The sequence below is a fragment of the Oryzias latipes genome, chromosome 7 (assembly GCF_002234675.1).
Source record: "Oryzias latipes chromosome 7, ASM223467v1".
NCBI classification, from domain to species: domain Eukaryota; kingdom Metazoa; phylum Chordata; class Actinopteri; order Beloniformes; family Adrianichthyidae; genus Oryzias; species Oryzias latipes.
In genome coordinates, this window is record NC_019865.2 from 15,277,507 (window position 1) to 15,289,567 (window position 12,061).

Sequence of the window (12,061 nt, forward strand, 5' to 3'; positions counted from 1 at the left end):
CAAAAGTTAAACCACTTGAACTTTGACCAATCAGAGTGTCAGGTTTGGTAGGGATGTTAGGGTGGCATCATTTTCAAAACACGGAAGTGCCAACCGTTTGATCATGAGGGAGAAATGAATGATTGCAGTTTGTGGAAATCTGGAATAAGAGCTGTCAAAGAAAAAGTCTAGAGCAAGATTTGCACCACTTTGACATTTTGTACCAAGCCTCTTCCAACTGTGAGTACATGGGCTAGTATTGGTGGCTACAGTCCAGTATGAACATTATAAGCTAAACGTGCTTTTCGGACTTGCGATCAGTGCATTCTTCAACGTGCCACACACGCCTGTGTACGTTGCATAAAAATGAAAACCTGTCACTCAGTGATTGGACTGAAATACAATCATTGCTTCCTGGGCAGACCTACAGAGGACTTTTTAAAGATGCTCTCATGAGGACATAACAAGGTGAAGCAATAAATCCCAAGAACAGATCATTGGTTTTCCCTTCCTCACTTCCTTTATACAGTATTGAGAGCTGCAGGAAAGTATCTTAAGAGGCAAATGTCACCCAGCTCATTCATTTTTCAGGTGATAGAGCTGTGTTACAACCCCAGACACCACAGGTCACTGAGCAGCAAAACTCAAGAGGTTCCTTTATGTATCAATTTCCTCAGCTGTCAAACTGGTTCCACAAAAAACATTGACGATGAAAAAAAGCTTCTTATTCCAACGAAGTTTAGACACGGGTGAACACTTAAGGTCATCAAAAATGTTATTTTTCTTTTACCTAAGAAGCAGACTTTTGCACAAAGTAGACTCATCTAACTGTACTGTAATGGGTAAATGCAATCTTTGTTTTTTTTTTTCAATTGGCTTCTATGCATTCAATACTTTGCCTGCACATGGCTACTGTCAACTTTGATAGGGGGACCTTCAGCTTCATGCCAGGAAATCTTGGTCACTGCTGGCAGATTTTACATAAACATCATTAAGTTCTTCCGCTAAAGGGGCTCGACAATTATGGATCACCATTTTTACAATTCGGCCCTTGATCAGTTTGAACGTCCATGCAAAGCAATCAATTCAATTTAAAATAAATATTGTTCCTCTAAGAAAAATAAACCAGTGAGTTGAAAATATCCTTTGGTGACATAGTTGAGTCATCTCTGACTAAATGCATCGCTGTGGGTAAATCTCTGGGAATTCATTCCGATCATTCATGATTGACCTTTTTCATGAGTCTAATAGAATTTTCAAACAACATCCCTCTAACATCCCTCTCTCTTCTTCCCTTCTTTCCTTTTCCGTCCGGTCCAACACCAAAGATTTTCAAACATGGTTGAAATAAATAAAGTTTGGCCTCAATTACAAAAGGGGTTTATTCAGACATACCTTTGGTTTGTCTGAAGATTAATAACCCCTCTTGTTAAAGTAAAATATGTCCAACACAAGAGGCCCTCAGCTCTCATCTGTCTGCCCAGCTGTTGGACAGGACAAGTTAAAAAAAAAAAAGTCCACTGATGGGGATATAAGAAATTAAAAAGGATGAATGGGTATTACAGGTCATATAGTCTGTGTTTTTGAGTTCAGTCTTCATTTACATTGAATTTTCATTGAAAAAAAGGTTTGTAATATTTTAAAGACTTAATATTCATACACATTTTCAGGTTTTCACGATGTAAGAATGACCTCCTAAAGCAAAGATTTATGACTTAATTTTACCCTAAATAAACATAGTTACTGGAATTGCATTTGTCACATGTGATAAACACACAAATGCATTTTAAGGTGCAAGAAAAAGAATCTTGCCTATCTATAATGAGAACCCATAGCTATTTTTTTACAAATCCACAACGATAAAATTATTTTACTGTCAACGTCTGACTTCATTTTTAACCTTAGTTTTTGGGTTTAGTTTATAAAAAAGGGAAAAACAAGGTAAACACTGGTGTAGTTTATCCTTGCTGGCTCATGAGCATTTTATTTAGCTAAGATCATCAGAGCATCAAAGCATAGACCTGAGGTTGGACAGTTGGACAGCAAAGTTGTGGAAGGTGATAAAAATGGTTACCGTATATAACCATTTTAATGACAATAGGTGAGCAGTTTGGTGATGTTGAACAAATTCCAGGTTTTTTTTCAGTGCAGTCAATTTGAAATGGTCAATTCAATTCAATTCAATTCAATTTTATTTGTATAGCCCAAAATCACAACAACAGTCGTCTCGATGGGCTTCGAAGTAAAACATGAACTCAAAAGGATCGTGAATACAAAGAGTGCAATAGTAGAATACTAAAATGAACTAACAAACTGACTAAGCTATGCTCGCATCCCTGCCCTTAGACCCCCCTTCGCGGTAAGGAAAAACTTCCAAAAAAAACGGATTCCGGAAAAAACGAAGAAACCTCAGGCCCACATGAAGGAGGAATCCTCCCCCAGGACGGACAGGCGATTTACCAGAAATCTTAGAGAAGAATTAACTTATCTAAATCTACAACTACATATATAAAAGTCCAGCAGACGAGCTTCATCCAGCCGTGGTTGTGGGGACAGTCAAAGGCGCGAGTCGAGCCGGAGACAGGAACCACAGCCAGGTGTAGGAGCAGGAGCAGAGACGAGGTACTCGGTCAGGAACAGAGCAGAGATGAGCCAGAGGCAGGATCCACAGCCAGGTGTAGGAGCAGGAGCAAAGGCGAGGTAAACGGTCAGGAACTGGAGCACGGATGAACCAACTGGAATCTGGAAGCACTCCCACTCCCCAGGAGGGGAGAGGAAAAGAGGGACAATACATGAATCGCACTGTACCAAACAGAGGCATGGAGAACTAAATGATGAATTATGATCAAGAATAGAGGAGAGGAAGGGTAGAAGTAAAAAAGGAAAGAGGACAGAACCCCAGTGCACCATAGTTACCCCAGCTTCAACTTCTAGCAGCCTTTTTAAAAGAAATAGTTATTAAGTTTAATTTAAACAAATTAACATTAAGTTAAATAATCTCTGAATACTAACTAGTCTGACAATAAGCCTGTCCAAAGAGGAATGTTTTCAGTCTAACTTTGAATGTAGAAACTGAGTCGGCCTCTCTTTCATGAGCTGGGAGTTTATTCCATAAGACAGGGGCTTGGTGGCTAAACGCTCTACCTCCAACCGTACTTTTACTAATTCTAGGAACCACAAGCAGTCCTGCATTTTGCGAGCGAAGTGTTCTCATTGGATGGTAAGGGACTATGAGGTCCTTAATATAGGACGGGGCCATTCCATGTAAGGCCTTATAGGTTAACAGGAGGATCTTGAACTTGATTCTAGAATCAACTGGGAGCCAATGGAGTGAAACTAACACAGGAGTGATGTGATCTCTTCTGCTAATTCCTGCTAACAATCTAGCTGCTGCGTTCTGAACAAGCTGGAGACTTCTTAAGGAACTCTTAGGACACGCTGCTAACAAGGAGTTACAGTAATCCAGCCTCGACGTAACAAATGCATGGATGAGTTTTTCAGCATCACTCTTAGAAAGTATATTTCTGATCTTAGCAATATTCCGCAGGTGAAAAAAGGCAGTTCTACACACCTGAGATATGTGAGCCTTAAATGATAAATCCTGGTCAAGTCAAACATTTTTTAAATCTGTGTCAGACTTTATTTATTTATAAAACAAAATTATAAAAATACATTTAAAAAAGGGCTTCTCATACAATGCGCAACTCAAAGCGCTTTAACTTTTAAAAAAACAACAACACCATATTGCAACAAAAACCCACCCTTCACCCTTACCACTCCCCTCTGTCAACACATGTGACATATGACCCCGCACACAATGAATACTTATAAAAGTAACTTCCGTAAGCAATGAAAAGCTTGGCTCTACTGTGAGAAAAGAGTATTTGGGAATCCATTCATACCATGTGCCAGTTGGGCCACAGGAACATTGCCACAGAGCCCACCCAGACATTTTTTAATCAGTGTCTTCATCACACGTCTCCCTTACTCTCAGAAAAGATTTTCTCACTTCCAGTAATTTGTGGGTACACTTGTGTAACTACATCTGTTTTCTTTGTGCTGTACAAACACGTCTGTCTACAAATTACAGAGCACTGTTTTTGTGAACAAAAACATCCCTTTTGTTCTCATATGGAGAAGACTCCTCTGATGAAGAATGCAAGCAAATCAGTGTAATACACTTTGAAGTGAAAAAATAACATGCAAAAAATGATGTATTAAAATGTGCATGTGCATGCTTTCTTGTAAATGGGCCTCTGTCAGTTTGAGTCACATCTGTGTCGCTGTTGATGTGAGCAGAGTTACATAATTAAAACCCTAAAGGAGAGAAAAGAAAGAAATGAGGAGACATTGGAACATAGATGATGCTGTGAAGACTCTCTCCTCCTGACAGAGACCCCAGAAAACACTTTGAGCTAGTTAAAACAACCCCCTGTGATGTTCAAAGAGAAAACAGCAACTCACTTCAGGTTTAAATAAAAAAGAAATGGAAAAATAAATGAGTAGCCCGATGTGAGAAAATTTTGACTCAATACTTTAATGAGAAAAAAGAAGCCACCAATATCTCATTGTGATTTCTAGTGTTTGAAATGTCCAAACATAATGATCCTGTGAGGTGAGCTGTACTGTACCCTGTGGCTACCTTTAGATGCTCGTAGAGTGTTATAGGTTTATGTTTGTTGTTCTCTGGGAGAGCTTTGAGCTGAAGCCCTGCAAATATTTCCACCACATCTTAAGAAAATCAGACTTCTTAAAAAAAAAATAAGCAGGGCTTTTTTTTTTCTTTTCGCCAACTTGATCAAATGCACATTGCTGTTGCTTTTAAAGCAGCCTCACAGAAGACTAAAAGGCTTTTGTCATCTGAAATTTTAATTGAAAAAAATGTGGAAAAGAGGCGGTTGGGCTTTTTTTAGGATCATTTTCCTTCTTTAAACAGCTTTTTGTCCACATCTGTTCCAACGCATTGTCTTGACTGACTTAATAATCCCTGGACATGTAACTTAACCATAATGCCTCCATCCATCTGCCAAACAAACAGCACAGCTCCTCACATATCTGGTGTTTATCTGCATTAGTCGCATATAGGAACAAGTGACAGAAAGATTCACAGAGCAAGCTCAGACTCTATAATAAATGATAAGCCAGCACAAATTCTGCAGACATGTACATGAACTGCAACAGAAGCCATCCTCTATCTTTAGACTTCCAGCAAGCCAGGAAATGTTCATGGTTCATTTAAAGGGGCGCTATTTTTATCAGTCACATCATGTGGAAACTCTTTCCCTAACACATAGTCACATATGAGCAAACAATTCACACGTAGCCAGGGAGCACATGACACGACATGACAATTGATAAGTCTCGCAATGTTAGAAGTAGAAACTAAAACTACACCATATTAATATCTGTTCTGTTACCTCTTTGACATTAAAGGTGAAAGGAAAATGTTTGAAACAGAAAAGACAAAATTGTCCTTGTTTTGGACAATTTATGGTTAGGGTTGCATTTCCCGGGGTGACCTAGGGTTGCTGCTACAGTTTTGGACTAGATGAAGGCAAATGTTACTGTGATTTATCTGTTTTACTTGAAATGTCCATTAATTGTTATCATACAACTAATGAAACTAAACTCCCCTGTAGGTTGGATACATGAGGCACAGAAAGGGATGGAGGACTTGTGTTTCACTAAACTATTGGAAAAATAATTTACATACCAGAAGAAAAAAACTGGAATGACCTGTTATAGGATAGTCATAGAGCACCAAAATATGCAATTTAACATAAGTGAAAAATTAGTATATCAACAATAAATGTTTTCATTGACTGAATCAATAACAAGCAACAACTGAGTTTCTTCCGTGTGAGTTAATGAGTTTCCCCCTGTGTTTTAACCTAGTTTATAGATTTCCAGCAGGAACTGGATTGATGTGCAGCAAACTGTGAACCAGCTCAGATGAGAATTGGCATCTTTAAGTCTCAGGTATTAGACTTCAGGCTAAAAAGAGGAGGTTTTAATCTTAAGTGGGTAATGTGTTGATGCCTATAGTGGAAGGGTGTGTTAATGTCAAAATTCTCTTTAAGTCTAAACAAGAGCAGGGGTAGATGAAAAAAAACTACCTGCCCTTAAAGCTGCTTGTAAAGGTTTTATTGAAGAGAATACAGAGCTCAAAAGCAAAGATGTAATTTACAGGTCTATCTATGGTCTTGGAGGTCTGATCACTGGAAGGGTGAGGGAAAAGAAATAGATTTTAATGCATTTGTAAATGTTAATTGTTATTGCAAGGTCAAGCTGACAGACTGGGGAAAAAAGAGTATTCTGTCAAAGCCATGAGTGTAATCAGAAAGATCTTAAGTATAAAAGTATTTATCTGTCACCTGTCACTGTGCATGTGATCTGATGTGCAGTTTATACTTCACAGCGATCGGCCATCGCTTCAATCATACCACATCCAAACTGCGATCATGCGGTCTAGTTCATACTAAGGTTGGCCAGTTTGCTAACTGTGACTGTCTGCGATATACCTGCAGTAAACTTCTGAGGGACATATATACTTTTCAAACCTGATAGCACGATTGTTTCCACCGTTCCAGCGGTTTGGTGTTTTTCTTTTTTTCATTGTCATATAAAAATAGATCTTTGAGATTCTGTTTTTTGTATAAAGCTTTTTTTTTTTGTTACATGTAAAGTTGAAGATGTTTGCATCTACATAAGTAAGTGTTTCGTTAATAAATGATGCGGACAAGACAAGGTGAATCTTGAATTTTATTTTTTATTTTTTTGCATTTTAAAAGCTTCAGCATACCAAATACCTATACATAAAAATCAAATTGAGTTTTAAATAATTTTCCACCTGCTCCATGTCTTAGTTGCATTAGAAAGTAAATATGTAGTGAAAATTTTTATTTTTATTTTTTTGGAACTTAGAATGAAAATGTCTGACCCCTCTTGTATTCAGAATGCATTAATAGCTGTGACTTCAAAATATACTGAGACATAGAAACTACAATCTTTAATACTTGGAGTGGTACAAAAAAATGCATTTCACTACTGCAATGCAATTTAAGTATTTGACAAATAAAACTGGATTGATTGATTCTAATCGGTTGAAAAGAGAACGAATAAGCTAAATCATGACTGTTTTTATTTTTTAAAAGATTAGGAAATAATTTCTAATCATTCATATGTTACTAACACACATTTTTAATCTCCAACAGGCTCCAGCAACCTTCTGACCCCGAACGAGATGTAGCTGGTCAGGAAAATAGATGGATGGAGATCCCACCTTATAGAAATTCATAAAAGTAGTCAACAAAGCTGACAAGCTTTCATTTGGTTGTTTTATTTTACTCATTTTTTTCTTTTATTTTGAAATTAAACATTTATTCTTCTTTAAGATTTACTTTGAAATTTACTCAGTTCGTGGATTTCTTCTACCAAATCCCTAATTATTGGACCTAATTGATATGGACTAATGTTTCCAAAACATGGACTGCCTTTTAAAATAACCTAAATAAGAAATTCCAAGGAGTGCAGGTGATCTACTTCTATGATCACTTTTCTTAGAAATGAACTTTCAACCTTTTCTTTTAAGCTCTTAAAGCATTTCCCATACTTTGATTCACTGTACTGCAGGCCAAGGATTCCACAAGAAAAGAGAAATATCTTTAAAAGAAAAAGGGCAAGGATGTAAATAAAAAGAAAAAAGTACTTCCATTTTTTCACTAATTTGTTAATTTGTTTTTAATTCAGTTGTGTCAAGTTCACAGACAACCACAACAACTGAAAATCAAAGAGGGATGATTTGGTCAAAGTAGAACTGAATGAAAAAGCAGCAGTGAGACCTTTGGATCAGGTGGTGCACACAAGGCATCCAGACCAGATGAGACAGTAGGTTAGTGATGCCACTGGTGGAAACAGAGATGATCATTCATGTAATGTCACCTCCCTCTCAGCACCAGCACTGACCAGCCAGCTGCTAAGCTAAAATTGATAATGTGATTTGGTGCAATTATACAGACTATATGTCCATACCATATATGGAATGACTCATTTCCTGTTACCCCTGCCCACCAAAACCACCACCATAAAAAGTATACAGGATTTTGCAACGCTTTACAAACTGCAATAATTTTACAATATAAACCAAAGAACATTCCAACAAGAAAAAGTAGCTCTCACTATTTGGAAAAGCTCTGCTGCTGAATAAAGCTGTTTGGTGGGAAATGCAAAGGTTGTTTGATATTCAGTTGAGGTTTGTGGTATTAAATGAGATCTTTTTTTACCTACCTAGCAGAACCTCTCAGTCCAGAAGACTTGTCTTTGTTTGAAGTCTGTCAAAAGATGATGTAATGGTCCCGATGACCACATTTATTCCTAACCAATTGTCACACACTCCTGAAAAAAAAGACAAAAACAGACAATTTTTTTAGTTAAAACTTTAGCCAGTGTAAATTTGTTTAACCAAATGCTGTTTTTGCTTCACTGTTAAGCATGAAGCAGTAAAATGAGATTGGAGATCAAAAAGACTCCTTGTAAGGAGAAAACTAAGAATGAAACTGGAGTTAGCGAAACGGCAAAGAACAAGACAGGTTTGAATGCTTCACATTTTCCCCTCTCTGTGATTGAAATAAATACATTCCGCTAGTAATTTAATCACAGGTTTAACCACCATGGCCCCACAAACACTGGCATGCAGAGCTCAGAAAACTCAAGTTCTCCTACTTGTGCCCATTAAAAGAAAAGAAAAAAAAACATCAAGCACAAGAAAAGACCTTTTAAAGATGCACAGTGTGATGCTCAAAGCTATCTTTAAAGGTTTTGCTCTTGTGAAACTGATACAAACAAAACAGAACAAAAAACTTAAGATCATGAGAGCGGATCAAACGTGGAAACCATTCAAAGACGAGACAATTTGAACTTTGCAAGCTTGTACAGTGAAGGCAGTGCCGTTGTCCCATTAATGCAGCTGTATTATTCAACTTCTACACTCTCACAGAGAAAATAACCATCAGGCCATAACTCACAATGGATATGAAATATCACATTCAACAACCCAACTGTGAAATAGCCATGGATAAAGAAAGACTGTGGTTCTACCCACACAACACATGAGAGTTTGACAGCATTTTTGCAGGCTTTTTACTGCAGTTTACTTGCTCTGCAGCCAGATGCCACCAATCATCAGCCCTTGATGGACTGATCATGGACAGGTGTGCAAAGCTGAAGAAAAGCAGAAGCTGTTTACTGTTCTGAAGCTGTCAGGCAAAGCCAAGCCAACAATTAATGTTATATGAAATTACAGAAAACAAATCAATCACAGAAACAAGTGTTTGTGCACATTCTGTTCAAAACGACCTTAAAACAAGTCCTAAATGATATAAAGCCTAACAATAACAGAGAAAAAAAATGTTAAAATTAAAGTAATAATTCACCATAAAGAAAGATCACAACATTTTTCTAAATTTTTCTTTTTTTTTTTTTTAGGAGAGGAAAATGTCAGCCAACTGATGCTTCATGATGTATGAAAAGGAATGTTCTGAGGAAAATTTGCTTTGGTTTCCAAAACAGCCATTCCACTAAGACTCCAGTGAAAAAGCTTCCAACGCAGATGTCTGACATTAAATTGTATACTTGATCACAACTTTGCAAGATTTATTTTGGTTTCATGTGTAAAATAACTTTTCAAATGTGGGAGAAAAGTTCTGATGTCCTCCCTTTGTTTTCTCAGGGGTCAATTTTAGGTCTTCTTTCATTTTGTCATGGGCTTTACTTTTCTTAAAAGATTCTTCTAATATCCTTCAATATTTCAGAGATTTGTTAGCTGTTTGATTTATTAATTTCAGCAATGGCAAAAACTCATCCTTTTTGTTCCTGTTTAAAAAGGTGATGTGAGTAAAAAAAAAAAAAGAAAGAAAGAAAATAGAGTGTCTTTTAGCTTTTCTGTCAGTGCGTGTCAAGTGTATTGTTTTTGTTTCCTCGTGTCCTTGCAATATAATGGTACTCAGCACAACACTATGGTGAATTTGAGAAAATGTAGGACCGTGACCCTGAATACTGCCTCAAATGCCTTTTTTTAGTAGCCCAGTGATGGTGGTTATGATTTATTTCAAATGCATACTTCAGTATACATCATGTAGTGGCAATAGAATACTCTCCCTGCAGGGGTGAAATTCTTTCTTGTTGTTCTGCAAAACAACAGCTTCATCTCAACGATGTGACTGTGTGTGACACTGTGGCCTTCTGAGAGGAAACATTTCTCTGACACTGTTTTTGTCTGTTCTTATCTCTGTGTTTTCCTTTATTCCGCATACTGCCAACTCTTATACTCGCTTCAACACCTCAGCTCCCCCCCACGGACTGGCTTAATGGAGAGGACTGAACTCCTGTCATCACATTACAGCAATTTGATGATGAAGCAAAATTTAAGGTTACCTAAAATCTCTGGATGCTCGGAAGGGGCCTTCAAAATGTCACAGTGAGACTCCAGTGTGAAACAAGGCCAAAAGATGTTTGAATGTTGGAATTTATTCAAATTGATTTAGATTAGAAAAGTAAATTTTGAAATCATACATTTTTTAAAGTTCTCCTGCTGAACAGTGTTCTCTTTGGGGCATTTGAATGTGAACTTTTTTATCATTTTATATTATTGAAAGTCTGTTCTTAATGAAAAGGGTAAGAGCAAAAGATTGGAACAATATGCAGTAAATACCTGTAAGGTATGTTGTTTTTTGCGGGGTCTTCTGCCAGTATCTGCCAGTTTTCTGCAGTCCACACCATCCCACATTAGAGGGGTTTTCCTGCAGCTGTTGAATCATGCCATTCCAATCTGTTCCTCTGCGAGATTGCCAGTGTAGGACAATAATGATGACATCAGACTACGGTAACACCACTTGGACAAACTACGTGGTGCCCATATTTTCATTTCCCCTTTTTCTTTTGTAACCTAAAGTTATTTTCTCTCATAATTAATAATGCCATTTTGAATTTTAAGGTGTCTTACATAATTGTTTGTTACACCAAATGTAAATTATACTTCAATACATTAAAAGAGCATGTCTTCATACTGATAATAAGGGAGACCCATTGGCGATAGAAACATATTTTACCAATGTGAGTAAATTAATGACTATGAAAAACAATATTTATTTATGCTGTGCAGTCTGGTTTAATTGGCCCAAATGTCAGTTTCAGGTTTTTTTTTATCTCAGAAAAATACATTGTCATATTGATAACTACCATCAAAGACAGTTACCTTCAGCTCTAAACATTTATCAAACACTACACAATGGAATTACAGAACCTCATCAGATTTAACAGTATGATTGCAAAGTTTATATTTCTCTTTTAAAACATGTCGAAAGCATTAACAAACTAATTACAAAAAACAGCAAACACCTTTTTTTTTATAGTTTTAATTTATTATTCAAGTGTTGTTAAAATAAACAAACATCCAACAACATATATTGCATCCATGACTGTCATGTTTGTTGGTTTTATTTAGTTCAAAAACGTCATATATTAACTTTGGATTAATTTATATACAAAGACACAGTCTCCAAAATTGAGTACAACCTTTTGCCCTTTGTGGTGGTAGGAAGGAATCAGATCTACCCCAAGCTGTGCAACTGTTTGAAACAAAACCAAGTGCAGGTTGCCCTGACGGTTCTAATACAACTTTTTTGTCCTGTTCACGTTTGTACATTAAATGTTTACATTTATGCCACCAAGCCGGTCTCCCTCACATTGGGTCTTACTCCACCAGGCAGGGAATCAACTAATGTGCGATGGCAGGAATTTTAAACTCAAATGCAAATTTACTGGTATCTCGTGCAAAGAGAAGGTAAGGAAAAAAATGCCAAGCAGCTCAAAGGTTGAGTTTAGTTTATTTCTTTTTTCTTTTTTGCCATAAGTTAAACAAGAAGCATATCCAATTACTGCAAATAATAAACTGCTGGAAGGGCAGGAAAATGAAAGCATACTTAATATTTACATATAAGTCTAATACTTTTTTCTTTTGGATGTGGTTTTTGACCTTTAGGCTAGTGCGTGCTTTGAGTTGCTGCTGAATTGGGTAAACAGCCTG

The 12,061-nt window shown here is 36.9% G+C and overlaps 1 long non-coding RNA gene across 1 annotated transcript; it reads right to left on the reverse strand.

Annotated features, from left to right (window-relative positions):
* Nucleotides 1-4,762: 4,762 nt before the first annotated feature.
* On the reverse strand, nt 4,763-10,915 carry LOC110015357. Its single transcript, XR_002290546.1, has 2 exons — nt 10,688-10,915; nt 4,763-8,373 (listed from the first exon to the last, which is right to left on the reverse strand). It is a non-coding gene; the product is annotated as an uncharacterized LOC110015357 (long non-coding RNA).
* Between the last annotated feature and the right edge of the window lie 1,146 nt (nt 10,916-12,061).